Here is a 19,868-nt window from a genome sequence, read left to right as displayed (position 1 = left end):
GTTTTTCATGCATGATCTCATTTCCAAATGAAGGAATTTGAATAACTAATCCCCATGTTTTCGGTGTTAATATTTAATGGTACAAAAAGAGTGTTCATACTGGCCGAGCGGGTTATTCTAGATGACCTTATGCAGCAGAGCTCATTAGCAATTAATTCTTTCAACCCCATGAGATCCTGTAAGAAGGCTGGAGTGGGTCAGACCAATGGTCCACCTAGCCCAGTGGAGTATACAGAACAGGTCAATTTGGAGTGATCCACCCTCCTCTTCCACTCCTGGTCTCTGTGTAGTCATTTAGGGCTTTCCTCAAGCATGAGACTGCATCACTAACAACTCTGGATAGACCTAGTCTCTATTAATTTATCTCATTCTCTGTGGAAGCCAGTTCTACTTTTTGCTCTCACAACATACTATGGTAGGGAGTTCTGCACGTTAATTTCGTCAGGTGGGTCCCCCCCACACACCCCTTTACTGTGTTGTGGGAGAGGGTAAATAACACTTTGCTCTTCACTTCAGCCACATCATTCATGGTTTTATAGACCTCTAGCGTAGTGGTTCTCAACCTTATTTTACCAACAGAGGGTCCTGTGGCACCTTTAAGACTAACAGAAGTATTGGGAGCATAAGCTTTCGTGGGTAAGAACCTCACTTCTTCAGATGCAAGTAATGGAAATCTCCAGAGGCAGGTATAAATCAGTGTGGAGATAACGAGGTTAGTTCAATCAGGGAGGGTGAGGTGCTCTGCTAGCAGTAGAGGTGTGAACACCAAGGGAGGAGAAACTGCTTCTGTAGTTGGATAGCCATTCACAGTCTTTGTTTAATCCTGATCTGATGGTGTCAAATTTGCAAATGAACTGGAGCTCAGCAGTTTCTCTTTGGAGTCTGGTCCTGAAGTTTTTTTGCTGTAAGATGGCTACCTTAACATCTGCTATTGTGTGGCCAGGGAGGTTAAAGTGTTCTCCTACAGGTTTTTGTATATTGCCATTCCTGATATCTGACTTGTGTCCATTTATCCTCTTGCGTAGTGACTGTCCAGTTTGGCCAATGTACATAGCAGAGGGGCATTGCTGGCACATGACGGCATATATAACATTGGTGGACGTGCAGGTGAATGAGCCGGTGATGTTGTAGCTGATCTGGTTAGGTCCTGTGATAGTGCTGCTGGTGTAGATATGTGGGCAGAGTTGGCATCGAGGTTTGTTGCATGGGTTGGTTCCTGAGTTAGAGTTGTTATGGTGCGGTGCGTGGTTGCTGGTGAGAATATGCTTAAGGTTGGCAGGTTGTCTGTGGGCGAGGACAGGCCTGCCTCCCAAGGTCTGTGAAAGTGAGGGGTCATTGTCCAGGATGGGTTGTAGATCACTGATGATGCGTTGGAGAGGTTTAAGCTGAGGGCTGTAGGTGATGGCCAGTGGAGTTCTGTTGGTTTCTTTTTTGGGCCTGTCTTGTAGCAGGAGGCTTCTGGGTACACGTCTGGCTCTGTTGATTTGTTCCTTTATTTCCTTGTGTGGGTATCGTAGTTTTGAGAATGCTTGGTGAAGATCTTGTAGGTGTTGGTCTCTGTCTGAGGGGTTGGAGCAGATGCGGTTGTACCTCAGTGCTTGGCTGTAAACGATGGATCGTGTGGTGTGTCCGGGGTGGAAGCTGGAGGCATGAAGGTAGGCATAGCGGTCGGTGGGTTTTCGGTATAGGGTGGTGTTAACGTGGCCATTGCTTATTTGTACTGTGGTGTCCAGGAAGTGGACCTCCCGTGTAGATTGGTCCAGGCTGAGGTTGATGGTGGGGTGGAAGCTGTTGAAATCATGGTGGAATTCTTCCAGGGTCTCCTTCCCATGGGTCCAGATGATGAAGATGTCATCAATGTAGCGTAGGTAGAGAAGGGGCGTGAGTGGACGAGAGCTGAGGAAGCGTTGTTCCAGGTCAGCCATAAAGATGTTGGCATATTGTGGGGCCATGCGGGTGCCCATAGCGGTGCCACTGGTCTGGAGGTATATATTGTCACCAAATTTGAAATAATTGTGCGTGAGGATAAAGTCACAGAGCTCGGCAATAAGTTGTGCTGTGTCATCATCAGGGATACTGTTCCTGACAGCTTGTATTCCATCTGTGTGTGGGATGTTTGTGTAGAGAGCCTCTACATCCATGGTGGCTAGGATGGTGTTTTCTGGGAGGTCACCAATGCATTGTAGTTTTCTCAGGAAATCTGTGGTGTCACGGAGATAGCTGGGAGTGCTGGTGGCGTAGGGTCTGAGTAGGGAGTCCACATATCCAGACAGTCCTTCAGTGAGAGTGCCAATGCCCGAGATGATGGGGCGTCCAGGATTTCCAGGTTTGTGGATCTTGGGTAGTAGATAGAATAACCCCGGTCGGGGCTCTAAGGGTATGTTGATTTGTTCCTGTGTTAGTGTAGGGAGTGTCCTGAGTAGATGGTGCAGTTTCTTAGTGTATTCCTCAGTGGGATCTGAGGAAAGTGGCCTGTAGAATTTGGTATTGGAGAGTTGTCTGGCGGCCTCCTTCTGGTAGTCAGACCTGTTCATGATGACAACAGCACCTCCTTTATCAGCCTCTTTGATGATAATGTCAGGGTGGTTTCTGAGGCTGTGGATGGCATTGCGTTCTGCACGACTTAGGTTATGAGGCAAGCGATGTTGTTTTTCCACAATTTCTGCCTGTGCACGTCGGCGGAAGCATTCTATGTATAGGTCCAGACTGTCATTTCGACCCTCAGGAGGAGTCCATGTGGAGTTCTTCTTCCTGTGTTGTTGGTGGGAGGGTATCTGTGTATCAGTGCGCTGTTCAGTGTTATCTTGAAAGTATTCTCTGAGTCGGAGGCGGCGAAAGTAGGCTTCCAGATCACCGCAGAACTGTATCATGTTCGTGGGGGTGCTGGGGCAAAAAGAGAGTCCCCGAGATAGGACAGACTCCTCTGCTGGGTTGAGTGTGTAGCTGGATAAATTGACGATATTGCTGGGTGAGTTAGGGGTACCCCTGTTGTGGCCCCATGTGCCAGGTAGGATTTTAGACAGCTTACGGTCCTTTTTCCTTTGTAGAGAGGTGAAGTGTGTAATGTAGATCTCCTGTCTTATTTTAGTAAAGTCCATTTGTGTGGAGGGTTGGTTATTTATGAAAGTCTCCAGGTTGGAGAGCTCTTTCTTGATGTTTATCTGTTTGCTGTATAGGATGCTGATCAGGTGGTTCCTCAGTTTCTTTGATAGTGTATGGCATAATCTCTCACTGTGGTCTGTGCAGTATGTAGATAGCAATGGATTTTTCACCTTCAGTCCATTTGGTATGATGTCCATCCGTTTGCATTTGGAAAGGAAGATGATATCTGTCTGTATTTGTGCAAGTTTCTTCATGAGGTTGATAGATTTCCATTCCATACGGCTAAATGCAGTGCCTTGCATGGTGTCAAGTATCAGAGGGGTAGCCGTGTTAGTCTGAATCTGTAAAAATCAACAGAGGGTCCTGTGGCACCTTTATGGCTGACCTGGAACAACGCTTCCTCAGCTCTCGTCCACTCACGCCCCTTCTCTACCTACGCTACATTGATGACATCTTCATCATCTGGACCCATGGGAAGGAGACCCTGGAAGAATTCCACCATGATTTCAACAGCTTCCACCCCACCATCAACCTCAGCCTGGACCAATCTACACGGGAGGTCCACTTCCTGGACACCACAGTACAAATAAGCAATGGCCACGTTAATACCACCCTATACCGAAAACCCACCGACCGCTATGCCTACCTTCATGCCTCCAGCTTCCACCCCGGACACACCACACGATCCATCGTTTACAGCCAAGCACTGAGGTACAACCGCATCTGCTCCAACCCCTCAGACAGAGACCAACACCTACAAGATCTTCACCAAGCATTCTCAAAACTACGATACCCACACAAGGAAATAAAGGAACAAATCAACAGAGCCAGACGTGTACCCAGAAGCCTCCTGCTACAAGACAGGCCCAAAAAAGAAACCAACAGAACTCCACTGGCCATCACCTACAGCCCTCAGCTTAAACCTCTCCAACGCATCATCAGTGATCTACAACCCATCCTGGACAATGACCCCTCACTTTCACAGACCTTGGGAGGCAGGCCTGTCCTCGCCCACAGACAACCTGCCAACCTTAAGCATATTCTCACCAGCAACCACGCACCGCACCATAACAACTCTAACTCAGGAACCAACCCATGCAACAAACCTCGATGCCAACTCTGCCCACATATCTACACCAGCAGCACTATCACAGGACCTAACCAGATCAGCTACAACATCACCGGCTCATTCACCTGCACGTCCACCAATGTTATATATGCCATCATGTGCCAGCAATGCCCCTCTGCTATGTACATTGGCCAAACTGGACAGTCACTACGCAAGAGGATAAATGGACACAAGTCAGATATCAGGAATGGCAATATACAAAAACCTGTAGGAGAACACTTTAACCTCCCTGGCCACACAATAGCAGATGTTAAGGTAGCCATCTTACAGCAAAAAAACTTCAGGACCAGACTCCAAAGAGAAACTGCTGAGCTCCAGTTCATTTGCAAATTTGACACCATCAGATCAGGATTAAACAAAGACTGTGAATGGCTATCCAACTACAGAAGCAGTTTCTCCTCCCTTGGTGTTCACACCTCTACTGCTAGCAGAGCACCTCACCCTCCCTGATTGAACTAACCTCGTTATCTCCACACTGATTTATACCTGCCTCTGGAGATTTCCATTACTTGCATCTGAAGAAGTGAGGTTCTTACCCACGAAAGCTTATGCTCCCAATACTTCTGTTAGTCTTAAAGGTGCCACAGGACCCTCTGTTGATTTTTACAGATTCAGACTAACACGGCTACCCCTCTGATACTTATTTTACCAGAGGCCCTTAAAATTAAATACACAGCCCTGCAGATCCCCAACCAGAGGGGAAGCGGGGGAGGGGGCACATGGGGTCACCTGCCCCCCCAACGTTCTCCCTTCCATTTTGCTATGCTCCCTGAAATGCTAATAAAGCAGGGCAGCGCAGAGCAATGGCATGTCTCCTTGGCTAGCTGCTGCCTGCTCGTCGAGTCAGTGGCTGTGAGGCAACCCTTACTGATGGCAGGGGGGAGAGCTCTCTTCTGCAATTTGTTATAACCCTCCCGCCAGGCTTGGTGATCCCCTGAAGTTAGTCGGAGGTGGATCAAGCCCAGGTTTCTTTTGGCAAACACCTGGTTGAGAACCAGTGCTGTATTGTATCTCTTCTTAATCATCTCGTCTAAACTTTGGAAGCCTGCTATTTCTGGTGGGGAGAGAGAGAAGCAAAATGCAAACTTATCTCTTTCCCCAGCAGAAGGTGGGGTCCACCTTGTCTCTCTGATGTCCTGGATTCCTGGGACGGGACCCGGCTACAACTCTAGGGCATGCAAGAAACTGAAGTGTTATTGAAATCAGGTTACAGCTTTGTCGGGCCCCTCCTTTTCTGAGCTGGGCTGCAGCACATAACGCAGCTGCCCGGCCGCCGGGGAGAGCGGGCTCATCAGAGGTGGAGGGGAGTGGCGACCGGGGCGGCACTACGGCAAGGACAGCTGGTGGGGCTGGCTGCGGGGCTGTTAGCGCTGAAGAGCCGGGGCTGGCCAGGGGAGAGCGCCGGGCCCGGGCAGGCAGGGGGAGGGGCCCGACCGGAGGGGCGGAGCCGCGTGAGCACGTATGCAGATATTTGTTCGAGCAGAGCATTGTGGGAGCGGAGGCAGGCTGTCGAGCAGGGCCCGAATTTGGCACCCGGGGCTCGGCATGGAGAAGGAAGGGGCCCCGGGGGCCGCGGCGGAGCAGCTCGCGGCAGCGGGGGCCGGTGTGGGCGAGGCCGGCGGTCGGGGCGCGGCGTCCCCCACCGCGGGTTAAAAGTGTGGGGCGAGCGAGGGCGGGTGGCGGCTGGGCGTTGAGAACTCATACTTACCTGGCAGGGGAGATACCATGATCATGAAGGTGGTTTTCCCAGGGTGAGGCTCATCCATTGCACTGCGGGTGTGCTGACCCCTGCGATTTCCCCAAATGCGGGAAACTCGACTGCATAATTTGTGGTAGTGGGGGACTGCGTTCGCGCTCTCCCCTGGCAACTGGTTTGGAAAAAAAAGTTTCTCGGGTTGCTGTTTAGTGGGTTCAATGTTCTTCCTGGGCGGGCGCACCCTGAAGCTGTGTCTTTAGGTCTTAGGGGGGGGGCTTTTCTCACGTGTCTTTCTGACTGCCCTGTTCTGCAGCTTGTTCTCGAGAGGAAGGCTTGGTCTGTGGGGAGCTGCCTAGCTACTTTGCTCTCCTTTGCGCTGCTTGCAAGTAGCTCTTGGCACCTTTGTCATTCCCAGGGGTGATGGGTCCAACAGAGAGGAAAGCAAAGCTCAGCTCGCCTGGCTTTGGCTTATAACACTCTCTGCTTTCTTCTGCTCTGTTCATCGGAGGTCAGGCTGCTTTGTTGCTTTTCTGTCCTTCCCTGGGCTTTTACGTCTGGCCTGCTCTCTAGTCTGCCTTGGGGGGGGCTTGGACCAGTGCTTTCTTTTGCCCTAAGGGGAGCTGCCTGGCTGCTCTGCCTCTTTCCCTGCTTGCAGCTTTTTGCCCGTCCCTCCTTCTTGGGCTCTTCCTCCTTTGATGGGAGCACGGCCTGTCAAAAATGCCTGTCCCACCTGGTCCCCTGGTCCAACATGCAGGCTCGCCCCCTACCCTGGGGCCGCTTTGGCTTTTGCTGTCTGTTCCCGTCTCTTGGGGACCACCCTGTCTGTGCTACGGAGAGTAGGCTGGCACGACCCCATGGCGGAGGAGGTCTTTCCGTCGCTTTAGGCCCACCGCCTCCCCGAATGCCCTTAGCTATGCTGGGGGTTAGGTCGGCGTGGCCGTGTCGCCCAGGAGCGGGTTTCCCTTTGGCACACCCCCTGACGGACGGAGCTGTTTCGACTTAACTGTGCAGCACGCACCAACCCTCAGGCCTAGTCTGCACGGGGAACGTAAGTCGGCACAGCTACATCAGTCCGCGCCGTGGACGGAAGAATTCTTCCGTCGACCTCGCTCCCGCCTTTCGGGGAGGTGGATGGCCTGCGCCGACGAGAAAAACCCTATGATATTTTCTGTCTTAATGATTCCCAACACTCCGCTGCACATTGAGTGGATGTTTTCAGAGAACTTTCCACAACGACTCCTGGATCTCTTTCTTGAGTGGTAACAGCTAATTTAGACCCCATCGTTTTATAGGGATAGTTGGGATTATGTTTTCCAATGTACATTACTTTGCATTTATCGGCACCGACGTCCATCTGCCGTTTTGTTGCCCAGTCACCCAGTTTGGTGAGATCTCTTTGTGGCTCTTCGCAGTCTGCCTGGGACTTAACTAGCTTGAGCAATTTTGTCATTTTGCCACCTCACTGTTTACGCCTTTCCCCAGACCATTTAGGACTAAATTGAACAGTGCTGGTCCCAGTACAGACACCTGGGGATAAGAGGGAAGATCCTCTTCTGACACTGGCAGACCAGGTGCCAGCTCATGCCAAGGCCCCTAGGCCTTACTGAGAAGTGACAAACGCATGGCTGGAAACTAGTCTTGCTCACCTGTTTGTTAGTGTTGTTAAAACAGGCATGAGATTTATAAAAATGTGTTTCGTGTTTAGATTTTATGAAAAGCTTGTGAGTTGCTGCATGCAATTATTCTCACCTATAATAGCCGTATCCCATGTTATAAGGTGATCTATAAGCGTTGGCACTAAAACTGTAAACCCCCTTGCCGCCACCCCGCCACCAGTCAGGAGCGAAGCATTACCAAGTGTGAAATGCTAGTTTACCAGAAGAGGCGACATCTCCTTGCCAACAAGAGAAGGCCCTGAGCCATCAGACAAGCCACTGTGGATCACCCGTGGACAAAAGACTCGGTTGATTGCTCCCCCTCACACACCCATCCACACCCGCGAGGAGGCGGAGACCTGCACAAAGACTTGCCCCCATCACCTTGAGCTCTGGGGGAATGGAATAAAAATCTCTGTCAAGAAGAAACTGTTGTCCCCCCGGATGCTGCTTGGACTTCAGGGAGACGGCACGCCTTCTAAGCATAAGCAAGGGAGCCCGGCTGTTTGGCTAGGGTTAGCCCTAAGGGACATACAGAGCTTGCGTGTTACAGCAGCTTCTACTACACCTGGGTGGCAAGATAGAGTCAGGGTGCCCAAGGGGGCTGTCTGTGACGCCATGTTCAGGCTGTCCTAGTGCCTGAGGAGTTCACACTTCATACTTGGCGGGCGAAATCGAAGTGCGGAACACACAACCGTGAGGAGCCCCGCTGTCTGCCAGCCCCAGGCGCCCCCGCGGGGCTCCTGCTCTCTGGGGCTGTGGCTGCACTAGAACGGTACGTTTCTAGCTTGCCTGGTTCCGAAAACCGGAAGGGAAATAAAGAGAACCCACGTTACATTAAAAAAAAAAAAAAGAATCCTCATGATTTGTAAGCCACTGTCGTGATTTTGGGGAGTCTGACTCATGATTTTCGAAGAGTGAGGGTGGCAAGACTGAGAAGTTAAGGGTTATTATTTAGCATTTAGATTACAGTAGGTTTGGGGGGGAGGAAATCAGGATGGGGACCCCTGTGTGCCGGGTGCAGCACGACACCTAGTGCCTTGTCTTGATCTTACAGATACATAGAACGTAGGCCGGGTGGGGAGAAGGCTATGTAACTCATGCAGTTGTTGATATACGTGTGACCTCAAATATTACCAACCGCCCGCCCCCCCAAAAAACCAACCAAACAAACAAAAAACCAACCAACCAACCATCTCCCCAACAGACCCAGAGTCTGGAAAGCATTTGTCCCTCATGCTGTCAAAAAGACTCACAGCAGAAAAAAGGATGCCAGCTTCTTAAATAATCCTCTAGCAAGACAAAGAACAGCCTCACGTCAATTGACACACAAAACACTCCCAAGAAATTGTAACAATAGTTTGCTTATCATAAAGAAACCAAAGCGTGAAAGACTTCAGATTTTTCTGCTACTTCCAAAAAAATCTCCTTTAAAGAAGCACCGTCCCAGTTTTCTGTTTTTCTAACCAGAAGATTCTCCCCAAAAAAGGAGACGCACCGTTCCTGGAGGCACTGCAATACCAGGTCGATGCATAGGGCAGACTGAGCAAGCTGCTGTTCTAGCCCCCTGTTTCAAAAATTAATTTAATATACAGTCCTCAAATAAAGGACATATCAGATATATTAAACTGATAAGAACAGGTACTACGCTTGATCTTAGCTCAATGAGCCGAGAAGCGATGCTGAAACTCTGCAACGCACGCACACCCCCTGCACCCACCGATTTCTATCTCACCCTGACGAGCTCCCAGACAGACAAGTCTTGCAGACGCCTTCCTCTCGCTGGTTTCCCTGTATACTCCTAATTTGCATAAACCCACCCACTGACCTGAGACTAGCGAGCTCTCACTGTTAACTCTTACAGCAAAACAGGGCAAAGAAAGCCCGTGCAAGTGCTATTCCGCTGCCCCAGTGCTCTTTTCTGCTCCTTCCCACAGAACTATCTCAAACATACAGTCAATTGCATCAAATCGATTCCTTGCCATTGCAGATTAGTTCTGGGGCATTGCCCCTCTGAGGTGATCGGCTGGTTCCTTCTGGCCTTAAACGCTATGAATCTGACTCAAAGGGCCACAACCTTCCTCCTCTTCTGCTCCTATGAACTATCCCTCGTCTGGGCAAACCATTTACAGAGACTGTTTCCTAAGTTGAAACAGTGGCGTTTTCCCAACGGGAAAGGGATGGAAAAATGGATCTTCTGTGGGGACACGAGGGAAACCATGCAATCACTTCTGGAAGGTATGCTAAGGAGAACGGTTTAAGAACCTACACAGAATAGACTAAGAAAGCAGCTCTTTAATTGACCTACCAACAATGACAAAGTACAATCTGCAAGAGCAGCCTTTCAACTCAGGGGCCTAATAATAAGCTGTTACTAATCACTAACCGAAGAGTTACAAACGACTCAAAACCATCCTCTTTGTACAAACCAAACGTTAACACGGACAACAACGCATTTCTTTGCTGCTCTTCAACCCTGATATGTTCTCTTCCACCGTTCCTGCCAAAAACATATGAAACCAGACAACGAGGTGAATACAAATCACAAAATAGCCCCCTGCTGGGGAAAAAAAACATCTCACGAACACATCGAGGGCTAAATAAATCACAAACAGCCGTTTTCAAAGCTCCAGTCTTCTTTCAGACAATAGAGAAGCTTCAGCTGTCAACATACGTTCAAGGAGCAAAGTCCAACCACCTTTCTACTTTTCTCACAACAACAGGGAACAGCCTCACCGAAGCAAAGCCTCAAAAAATTGGGTAGAAACTCGTGAATGTTCCTCCCCACGGAAATCTTTAGTAAAAGGCGAAAGATTTATACGAGTTGAAGAGAAACCAGAGTATATTAGGACACCCTACAGAGGCGCTGCCGGGGCAACCGCGTGTGCTACTCACCTCAGGGTGACTACACTCACAGCCCGCTTAACCTCTAGCTTTTACAGGAAATTTAATTGAACCGGTTTACATCCCGAGTTTGATCATCGGAACCGGGGACATTGGGAGCAAAACCAGCCCCTTGACCAGGGACTCGCTTCACTGCGCGCAAGGCACTGTGGGTATGCAAATCAGATTCTCCGGCCCGTCTCCGGCGCTCAAAGGAGTCTTTTCTCGGGGCTGCCTCTGCTCGTTCCCCAGCTGGGCGGAGACTGGGATGCGGCGGGGGGGCTGGGGAAGCTGCTCTCTTGAGACAGTCCCGCGGACGCCCAGGCGCATAGAGGACGGAGCCCGGCCGAGAAGCCAGAGGGAAATTGGCCCACAGCTAAACCCCAGAGCAATCGCACACGCCTTGCAAAGTAACAGGAGCCGGGATCTCGGACATGAGATTCTATCCGCCAGCCGGGGTGCGACCCCGCCTTGTACCTGCTGCTTGGGCTGCCTCTGCTGCAAAGTAGCTCACCTCAGATCCTTGGGGTTCGCTGAGCTGCAGCTCACCTGAGACACGGGAACAGCTTAGAATCATAGAAATATCAAGTTTGGAAGGGACCTCAGGTGGTCATCTAGTCCAACCCGCTGCTCAAAGCAGAACCAACCCCAACTAAATCATCCCAGCCAGGGCTTTGTTAAGCCTGACCTTAAAAACCTCTAAAGAAGGAGACTGTGACGTTGTGCAGTCTATATGGTTTTATAAAAATATAAGTGAGTATAATGTAACTGGGATATGCTTCATGCAAAAGGTCTCTTGTAAGGTATCATTACAAAGCTTATAATCTACTGAGTGTGATCATCCGATTTGTATAAATGTACCACTCTTGTATCTAAAACTAGAAATATAAAACATAACTCTGAGGGCCTATTGTAATTATGTAAAGTGTGGGCCATTAATGATGGTTTGGAATCTTGATGACTCCCATTGTCTGCAGATGGCTGTTTACCTGTGAGTCTCCCTGTATATGTGTGTGCTGGCAAGTGAGTAATGAAGTCTTGCAGTGACATGTGATCATGTCACCTGAACTGGAATCCATCTTTAACCTGGTGCTTTTCCAGTGAGGGGGGGTGGAAACCCAGAGAGACAAAGGGTTCCCGCCTTATGCAAAAGATATATAAAGGGGTGGAAGAGAACAGAGAAGGAGAGGAGCCATCATGGAGAATCCCCTAGATAACACCTAAGCTGGAACAAAAGCTGTACCAGGGGAAAGAATTGTGCCCAGGCCTGGAAGGTGTCCAGTCTGAGAAAAACTTACTGAAGCATCTCTGAGGGTGAGATTATCTGTATTTAGTTTGATTAGGCATAGATTTGCGCATTTTATTTTATTTTGCTTGTGATTTACTTTGTTCTGTCTGTTACTACTTTGAACCACTTAAATCCTACTGTCTGCATTTAATACAATCACTTTTTATTTAGTAATTTACTCAGAGTATGTATTAATACCTGGGGGAGCAAACAGCTGTGCATATCTCTCTATCAGTGTTATAGAGGGCGAACAATTTATGAGTTTGCCTTGCATAAGCTTTATGCAGGGTAAAACGGATTTATCTGGGTTTAGACCCCTTTGGGAGTTGGGCATCTGAGTGCTAAAGACAAGCACACTCCTGTGAGCTGGTTTCAGGTAAACTTGCAGCTTTGGGACAAGTGATTCAGACCCTGAGTCTTTGTTAGAGCAGACTGGAGTGTCTGGCTCAGCAAGACAGGGTGCTGAAATCCTGAGCTGGCAGGGAAAACAGAAGCAGGGGTAGTCTTTGCACATTGGGTGGCAGCTCCCAAGGGGGTTTCTGTGATCCAACCCGTCACAGAGACTCCACCACCTCCCTAGGTAACGCATTCCAGTGCTTCACCACCCTCCTAGTGAAAAAGTTTTTCCTAATATATCCAACCTAAACCTCCCCCACCGCAACTTGAGACCATTACTCCTTGTTCTGTCATCTGCTACCGCTGAGAACAGTCTAGATCCATCCTCTTTGGAACCCCCTTTCAGGTAGTTGAAAGCAGCTATCAAATCCCCCCTCATTCTTCTCTTCTGCAGACTAAACAAGCCCAGTTCCCTCAGCCTCTCCTCATAAGTCATGTGCTCCAGCCCCCTAATCATTTTTGTTGCCCTCCGCTGGACTCTTTCCAATTTTTCCACATCCTTCTTGTAGTGTGGGGCCCAAAACTGGACACAGTACTCCAGATGAGGCCTCACCAATGTCGAATAGAAGGGAACGATCGCGTCCCTCGATCTGCTGGCAATGCCCCTACTTATACAGCCCCAAATGCCCTTAGCCTTCTTGGCCACAAGGGCACACTGTCGACTCATCTCCAGCTTCTCGTCCACTGTAACTCCTAGGTCCTTTTCTGCAGAACTGCTGCCTAGCCATTCGGTCCCTAATCTGTAGCAGTGCATGGGATTCTTCCGTCCAAAGTGCAGGCCTCTGCACTTGTCCTCGTTGAACCTCATCAGGTTTCTTTTGGCCCAATCCTCTAATTTGTCTAGGTCCCTCCCCTCTGTATCCCATCCCTACCCTCCAGCGTATCTACCACTCCTCCCAGTTCAGTGTCACCTGCAAACTTGCTGAGAGTGCAGTCCACCCCATCCTCCAGATCATTAATGAAGATATTGAACAAAACCGGCCCCAGGACCGACCCCTGGGGCACTCCGCTTGATACCGGCTGCCAACTAGACATGGAGCCATTGATCACTACCCGTTGAGCCCGACGACCTTGCCAGCTTTCTATCCACCTTATAGTCCAATCATCCAGCCCATACTTCTGTAACTTGCCGGCAAGAATACCGTGGGAGACCGTATCAAAAGCTTTGCTAAAGTCAAGGAATAACACGTCCACTGCTTTCCCCTCATCCACAGACCCAGTTATCTCCTCATAGAAGGCAATTAGGTTAGTCAGGCGTGACTTGTCCTTGGTGAATCCATGCTGACTGTTCCTGATCACTTTCCTCTCCTCTAAGTGCTTCAGAATTGATTCCTTGAGGACCTGCTCCATGATTTTTCCAGGGACTGAGGTGAGGCTGACTGGCCTGTAGTTCCCCGGATCCTCCTTCTTCCCCTTTTTAAAGATGGGCACTACATTAGCCTTTTTCCAGGCATCCGGGACCTCGCCCGATCGCCATGAGTTTTCAGAGATAATGGCCAATGGCTCTGCAACCACATCCGCCAACTCCTTTAGCACCCTCGGATGCAGCGCATCCGGCCCCGTGGATTTGTGCTCATCCAGCTTTTCTAAATAGTCCCGAACCACTTCTTTCTCCACAGAGGGCTGGTCACCTCCTCTCCATGCTGTGCTGCCCAGTGCAGTAGTCTGGAAGCTGACTTTGTTCGTGAAGACAGAGGCAAAAAAAAAGCACTGAGTACATTAGCTTTTTCCACATCCTCTGTCGCTAGGTTGCCTCCCTCATTCAGTAAGGGGCCCACACTTTCCTTGACTTTCTTCTTGTTGCTAACTTACCTGAAGAAACCCTTCTTGTTACTCTCAACATCTCTTGCTAGCTGCAACTCCAAGTGCGATTTGGCCTTCCTGATTGCACTCCTGCATGCCTGAGCAATATTTTGATACTCCCCGCTAGTCATTTGTCCAATCTTCCACTTCTTCAAAGGGCGCTGCCTGCCTGTGCACTCAGCCTCACTCGGCAGGTAACAAAAGGGATCAAGTGGCCTTCCAGTTTCTGGAGTGGGTGACAACACCTGACCTTCTGCACCGACAAGACACTGACGCGAGACAAGGCGGGGAGGTAATTCTTGTATTGGACCAACTTCTGGTGGGGAGAGAGAGAAGCAAAATGCAAGCTGCACTCTTTCCCCAGACGAAGGTGGGGTCCACCTTGTCTCTCTGATATCCTGGATTCCTGGGATATAGGGCATGCAAGAGCCGGGGCTGGCCAGGGGAGAGCGCCGGGCCCGGGCAGGCAGGGGGAGGGGCCCGACCGGAGGGGCGGAGCCGCGTGAGCACGTATGCAGATATGTGTTCGAGCAGAGCATTGTGGGAGCGGAGGCAGGCTGTCGAGCAGGGCCCGAATTTGGCACCCGGGACTCGGCATGGAGAAGGAAGGGGCCCCGGGGGCCGCGGCGGAGCAGCTCGCGGCAGCGGGGGCCGGTGTGGGCGAGGCCGGCGGTCGGGGCGCGGCGTCCCCCACCGCGGGTTAAAAGTGTGGGGCGAGCGAGGGCGGGTGGCGGCTGGGCGTTGAGAACTCATACTTACCTGGCAGGGGAGATACCATGATCATGAAGGTGGTTTTCCCAGGGTGAGGCTCATCCATTGCACTGCGGGTGTGCTGACCCCTGCGATTTCCCCAAATGCGGGAAGCTCGACTGCATAATTTGTGGTAGTGGGGGACTGCGTTCGCGCTCTCCCCTGGCAACTGGTTTGGAAAAAAAAGTTTCTCGGGTTGCTGTTTAGTGGGTTCAATGTTCTTCCTGGGCGGGCGCACCCTGAAGCTGTGTCTTTAGGTCTTAGGGGGGGGGCTTTTCTCACGTGTCTTTCTGACTGCCCTGTTCTGCAGCTTGTTCTCGAGAGGAAGGCTTGGTCTGTGGGGAGCTGCCTAGCTACTTTGCTCTCCTTTGCGCTGCTTGCAAGTAGCTCTTGGCACCTTTGTCATTCCCAGGGGTGATGGGTCCAACAGAGAGGAAAGCAAAGCTCAGCTCGCCTGGCTTTGGCTTATAACACTCTCTGCTTTCTTCTGCTCTGTTCATCGGAGGTCAGGCTGCTTTGTTGCTTTTCTGTCCTTCCCTGGGCTTTTACGTCTGGCCTGCTCTCTAGTCTGCCTTGGGGGGGGCTTGGACCAGTGCTTTCTTTTGCCCTAAGGGGAGCTGCCTGGCTGCTCTGCCTCTTTCCCTGCTTGCAGCTTTTTGCCCGTCCCTCCTTCTTGGGCTCTTCCTCCTTTGATGGGAGCACGGCCTGTCAAAAATGCCTGTCCCACCTGGTCCCCTGGTCCAACATGCAGGCTCGCCCCCTACCCTGGGGCCGCTTTGGCTTTTGCTGTCTGTTCCCGTCTCTTGGGGACCACCCTGTCTGTGCTACGGAGAGTAGGCTGGCACGACCCCATGGCGGAGGAGGTCTTTCCGTCGCTTTAGGCCCACCGCCTCCCCGAATGCCCTTAGCTATGCTGGGGGTTAGGTCGGCGTGGCCGTGTCGCCCAGGAGCGGGTTTCCCTTTGGCACACCCCCTGACGGACGGAGCTGTTTCGACTTAACTGTGCAGCACGCACCAACCCTCAGGCCTAGTCTGCACGGGGAACGTAAGTCGGCACAGCTACATCAGTCCGCGCCGTGGACGGAAGAATTCTTCCGTCGACCTCGCTCCCGCCTTTCGGGGAGGTGGATGGCCTGCGCCGACGAGAAAAACCCTATGATATTTTCTGTCTTAATGATTCCCAACACTCCGCTGCACATTGAGTGGATGTTTTCAGAGAACTTTCCACAACGACTCCTGGATCTCTTTCTTGAGTGGTAACAGCTAATTTAGACCCCATCGTTTTATAGGGATAGTTGGGATTATGTTTTCCAATGTACATTACTTTGCATTTATCGGCACCGACGTCCATCTGCCGTTTTGTTGCCCAGTCACCCAGTTTGGTGAGATCTCTTTGTGGCTCTTCGCAGTCTGCCTGGGACTTAACTAGCTTGAGCAATTTTGTCATTTTGCCACCTCACTGTTTACGCCTTTCCCCAGACCATTTAGGACTAAATTGAACAGTGCTGGTCCCAGTACAGACACCTGGGGATAAGAGGGAAGATCCTCTTCTGACACTGGCAGACCAGGTGCCAGCTCATGCCAAGGCCCCTAGGCCTTACTGAGAAGTGACAAACGCATGGCTGGAAACTAGTCTTGCTCACCTGTTTGTTAGTGTTGTTAAAACAGGCATGAGATTTATAAAAATGTGTTTCGTGTTTAGATTTTATGAAAAGCTTGTGAGTTGCTGCATGCAATTATTCTCACCTATAATAGCCGTATCCCATGTTATAAGGTGATCTATAAGCGTTGGCACTAAAACTGTAAACCCCCTTGCCGCCACCCCGCCACCAGTCAGGAGCGAAGCATTACCAAGTGTGAAATGCTAGTTTACCAGAAGAGGCGACATCTCCTTGCCAACAAGAGAAGGCCCTGAGCCATCAGACAAGCCACTGTGGATCACCCGTGGACAAAAGACTCGGTTGATTGCTCCCCCTCACACACCCATCCACACCCGCGAGGAGGCGGAGACCTGCACAAAGACTTGCCCCCATCACCTTGAGCTCTGGGGGAATGGAATAAAAATCTCTGTCAAGAAGAAACTGTTGTCCCCTCGGATGCTGCTTGCACTTCAGGGAGACGGCACGCCTTCTAAGCATAAGCAAGGGAGCCCGGCTGTTTGGCTAGGGTTAGCCCTAAGGGACATACAGAGCTTGCGTGTTACAGCAGCTTCTACTACACCTGGGTGGCAAGATAGAGTCAGGGTGCCCAAGGGGGCTGTCTGTGACGCCATGTTCAGGCTGTCCTAGTGCCTGAGGAGTTCACACTTCATACTTGGCGGGCGAAATCGAAGTGCGGAACACACAACCGTGAGGAGCCCCGCTGTCTGCCAGCCCCAGGCGCCCCCGCGGGGCTCCTGCTCTCTGGGGCTGTGGCTGCACTAGAACGGTACGTTTCTAGCTTGCCTGGTTCCGAAAACCGGAAGGGAAATAAAGAGAACCCACGTTACATTAAAAAAAAAAAAAAGAATCCTCATGATTTGTAAGCCACTGTCGTGATTTTGGGGAGTCTGACTCATGATTTTCGAAGAGTGAGGGTGGCAAGACTGAGAAGTTAAGGGTTATTATTTAGCATTTAGATTACAGTAGGTTTGGGGGGGAGGAAATCAGGATGGGGACCCCTGTGTGCCGGGTGCAGCACGACACCTAGTGCCTTGTCTTGATCTTACAGATACATAGAACGTAGGCCGGGTGGGGAGAAGGCTATGTAACTCATGCAGTTGTTGATATACGTGTGACCTCAAATATTACCAACCGCCCGCCCCCCCAAAAAACCAACCAAACAAACAAAAAACCAACCAACCAACCATCTCCCCAACAGACCCAGAGTCTGGAAAGCATTTGTCCCTCATGCTGTCAAAAAGACTCACAGCAGAAAAAAGGATGCCAGCTTCTTAAATAATCCTCTAGCAAGACAAAGAACAGCCTCACGTCAATTGACACACAAAACACTCCCAAGAAATTGTAACAATAGTTTGCTTATCATAAAGAAACCAAAGCGTGAAAGACTTCAGATTTTTCTGCTACTTCCAAAAAAATCTCCTTTAAAGAAGCACCGTCCCAGTTTTCTGTTTTTCTAACCAGAAGATTCTCCCCAAAAAAGGAGATGCAGCGTTCCTGGAGGCACTGCAATACCAGGTCGATGCATAGGGCAGACTGAGCAAGCTGCTGTTCTAGCCCCCTGTTTCAAAAATTAATTTAATATACAGTCCTCAAATAAAGGACATATCAGATATTAAACTGATAAGAACAGGTACTACGCTTGATCTTAGCTCAATGAGCCGAGAAGCGATGCTGAAACTCTGCAACGCACGCACACCCCCTGCACCCACCGATTTCTATCTCACCCTGACGAGCTCCCAGACAGACAAGTCTTGCAGACGCCTTCCTCTCGCTGGTTTCCCTGTATACTCCTAATTTGCATAAACCCACCCACTGACCTGAGACTAGCGAGCTCTCACTGTTAACTCTTACAGCAAAACAGGGCAAAGAAAGCCCGTGCAAGTGCTATTCCGCTGCCCCAGTGCTCTTTTCTGCTCCTTCCCACAGAACTATCTCAAACATACAGTCAATTGCATCAAATCGATTCCTTGCCATTGCAGATTAGTTCTGGGGCATTGCCCCTCTGAGGTGATCGGCTGGTTCCTTCTGGCCTTAAACGCTATGAATCTGACTCAAAGGGCCACAACCTTCCTCCTCTTCTGCTCCTATGAACTATCCCTCGTCTGGGCAAACCATTTACAGAGACTGTTTCCTAAGTTGAAACAGTGGCGTTTTCCCAACGGGAAAGGGATGGAAAAATGGATCTTCTGTGGGGACACGAGGGAAACCATGCAATCACTTCTGGAAGGTATGCTAAGGAGAACGGTTTAAGAACCTACACAGAATAGACTAAGAAAGCAGCTCTTTAATTGACCTACCAACAATGACAAAGTACAATCTGCAAGAGCAGCCTTTCAACTCAGGGGCCTAATAATAAGCTGTTACTAATCACTAACCGAAGAGTTACAAACGACTCAAAACCATCCTCTTTGTACAAACCAAACGTTAACACGGACAACAACGCATTTCTTTGCTGCTCTTCAACCCTGATATGTTCTCTTCCACCGTTCCTGCCAAAAACATATGAAACCAGACAACGAGGTGAATACAAATCACAAAATAGCCCCCTGCTGGGGAAAAAAAACATCTCACGAACACATCGAGGGCTAAATAAATCACAAACAGCCGTTTTCAAAGCTCCGGTCTTCTTTCAGACAATAGAGAAGCTTCAGCTGTCAACATACGTTCAAGGAGCAAAGTCCAACCACCTTTCTACTTTTCTCACAACAACAGGGAACAGCCTCACCGAAGCAAAGCCTCAAAAAATTGGGTAGAAACTCGTGAATGTTCCTCCCCACGGAAATCTTTAGTAAAAGGCGAAAGATTTATACGAGTTGAAGAGAAACCAGAGTATATTAGGACACCCTACAGAGGCGCTGCCGGGGCAACCGCGTGTGCTACTCACCTCAGGGTGACTACACTCACAGCCCGCTTAACCTCTAGCTTTTACAGGAAATTTAATTGAACCGGTTTACATCCCGAGTTTGATCATCGGAACCGGGGACATTGGGAGCAAAACCAGCCCCTTGACCAGGGACTCGCTTCACTGCGCGCAAGGCACTGTGCGTATGCAAATCAGATTCTCCGGCCCGTCTCCGGCGCTCAAAGGAGTCTTTTCTCGGGGCTGCCTCTGCTCGTTCCCCAGCTGGGCGGAGACTGGGATGCGGCGGGGGGGCTGGGGAAGCTGCTCTCTTGAGACAGTCCCGCGGACGCCCAGGCGCATAGAGGACGGAGCCCGGCCGAGAAGCCAGAGGGAAATTGGCCCACAGCTAAAACCCAGAGCAATCGCACACGCCTTGCAAAGTAACAGGAGCCGGGATCTCGGACATGAGATTCTATCCGCCAGCCGGGGTGCGACCCCGCCTTGTACCTGCTGCTTGGGCTGCCTCTGCTGCAAAGTAGCTCACCTCAGATCCTTGGGGTTCGCTGAGCTGCAGCTCACCTGAGACACGGGAACAGCTTAGAATCATAGAAATATCAAGTTTGGAAGGGACCTCAGGTGGTCATCTAGTCCAACCCGCTGCTC

General features: G+C 50.4%; 6 non-coding genes across 6 annotated transcripts; 2 read left to right on the top strand and 4 right to left on the bottom strand.

The window, feature by feature from the left end:
* The first annotated feature begins 5,931 nt into the window (after positions 1-5,931).
* Positions 5,932-6,095, top strand: LOC135883196 (U1 spliceosomal RNA). Its single transcript, XR_010561634.1, has one exon. It is a non-coding gene; the product is annotated as a U1 spliceosomal RNA (small nuclear RNA).
* Positions 6,096-9,069: 2,974 nt separating this feature from the next.
* LOC135883171 (U2 spliceosomal RNA) lies at positions 9,070-9,263 on the bottom strand. Its single transcript, XR_010561614.1, has one exon. It is a non-coding gene; the product is annotated as a U2 spliceosomal RNA (small nuclear RNA).
* Positions 9,264-10,310: 1,047 nt separating this feature from the next.
* LOC135883182 (U5 spliceosomal RNA) lies at positions 10,311-10,426 on the bottom strand. Its single transcript, XR_010561623.1, has one exon. It is a non-coding gene; the product is annotated as a U5 spliceosomal RNA (small nuclear RNA).
* A 4,277-nt stretch (positions 10,427-14,703) lies between these two features.
* Positions 14,704-14,867, top strand: LOC135883165 (U1 spliceosomal RNA). The gene has a single exon (XR_010561609.1). It is a non-coding gene; the product is annotated as a U1 spliceosomal RNA (small nuclear RNA).
* A 2,974-nt stretch (positions 14,868-17,841) lies between these two features.
* Positions 17,842-18,033, bottom strand: LOC135883170 (U2 spliceosomal RNA). Its single transcript, XR_010561613.1, has one exon. It is a non-coding gene; the product is annotated as a U2 spliceosomal RNA (small nuclear RNA).
* Positions 18,034-19,080: 1,047 nt separating this feature from the next.
* Positions 19,081-19,196, bottom strand: LOC135883181 (U5 spliceosomal RNA). Its single transcript, XR_010561622.1, has one exon. It is a non-coding gene; the product is annotated as a U5 spliceosomal RNA (small nuclear RNA).
* Between the last annotated feature and the right edge of the window lie 672 nt (positions 19,197-19,868).

This window comes from Emys orbicularis, chromosome 8 (assembly GCF_028017835.1).
Source record: "Emys orbicularis isolate rEmyOrb1 chromosome 8, rEmyOrb1.hap1, whole genome shotgun sequence".
Taxonomy (NCBI): Eukaryota; Metazoa; Chordata; order Testudines; family Emydidae; genus Emys; species Emys orbicularis.
This window is presented reverse-complemented; position numbering and strand designations above follow the sequence as displayed.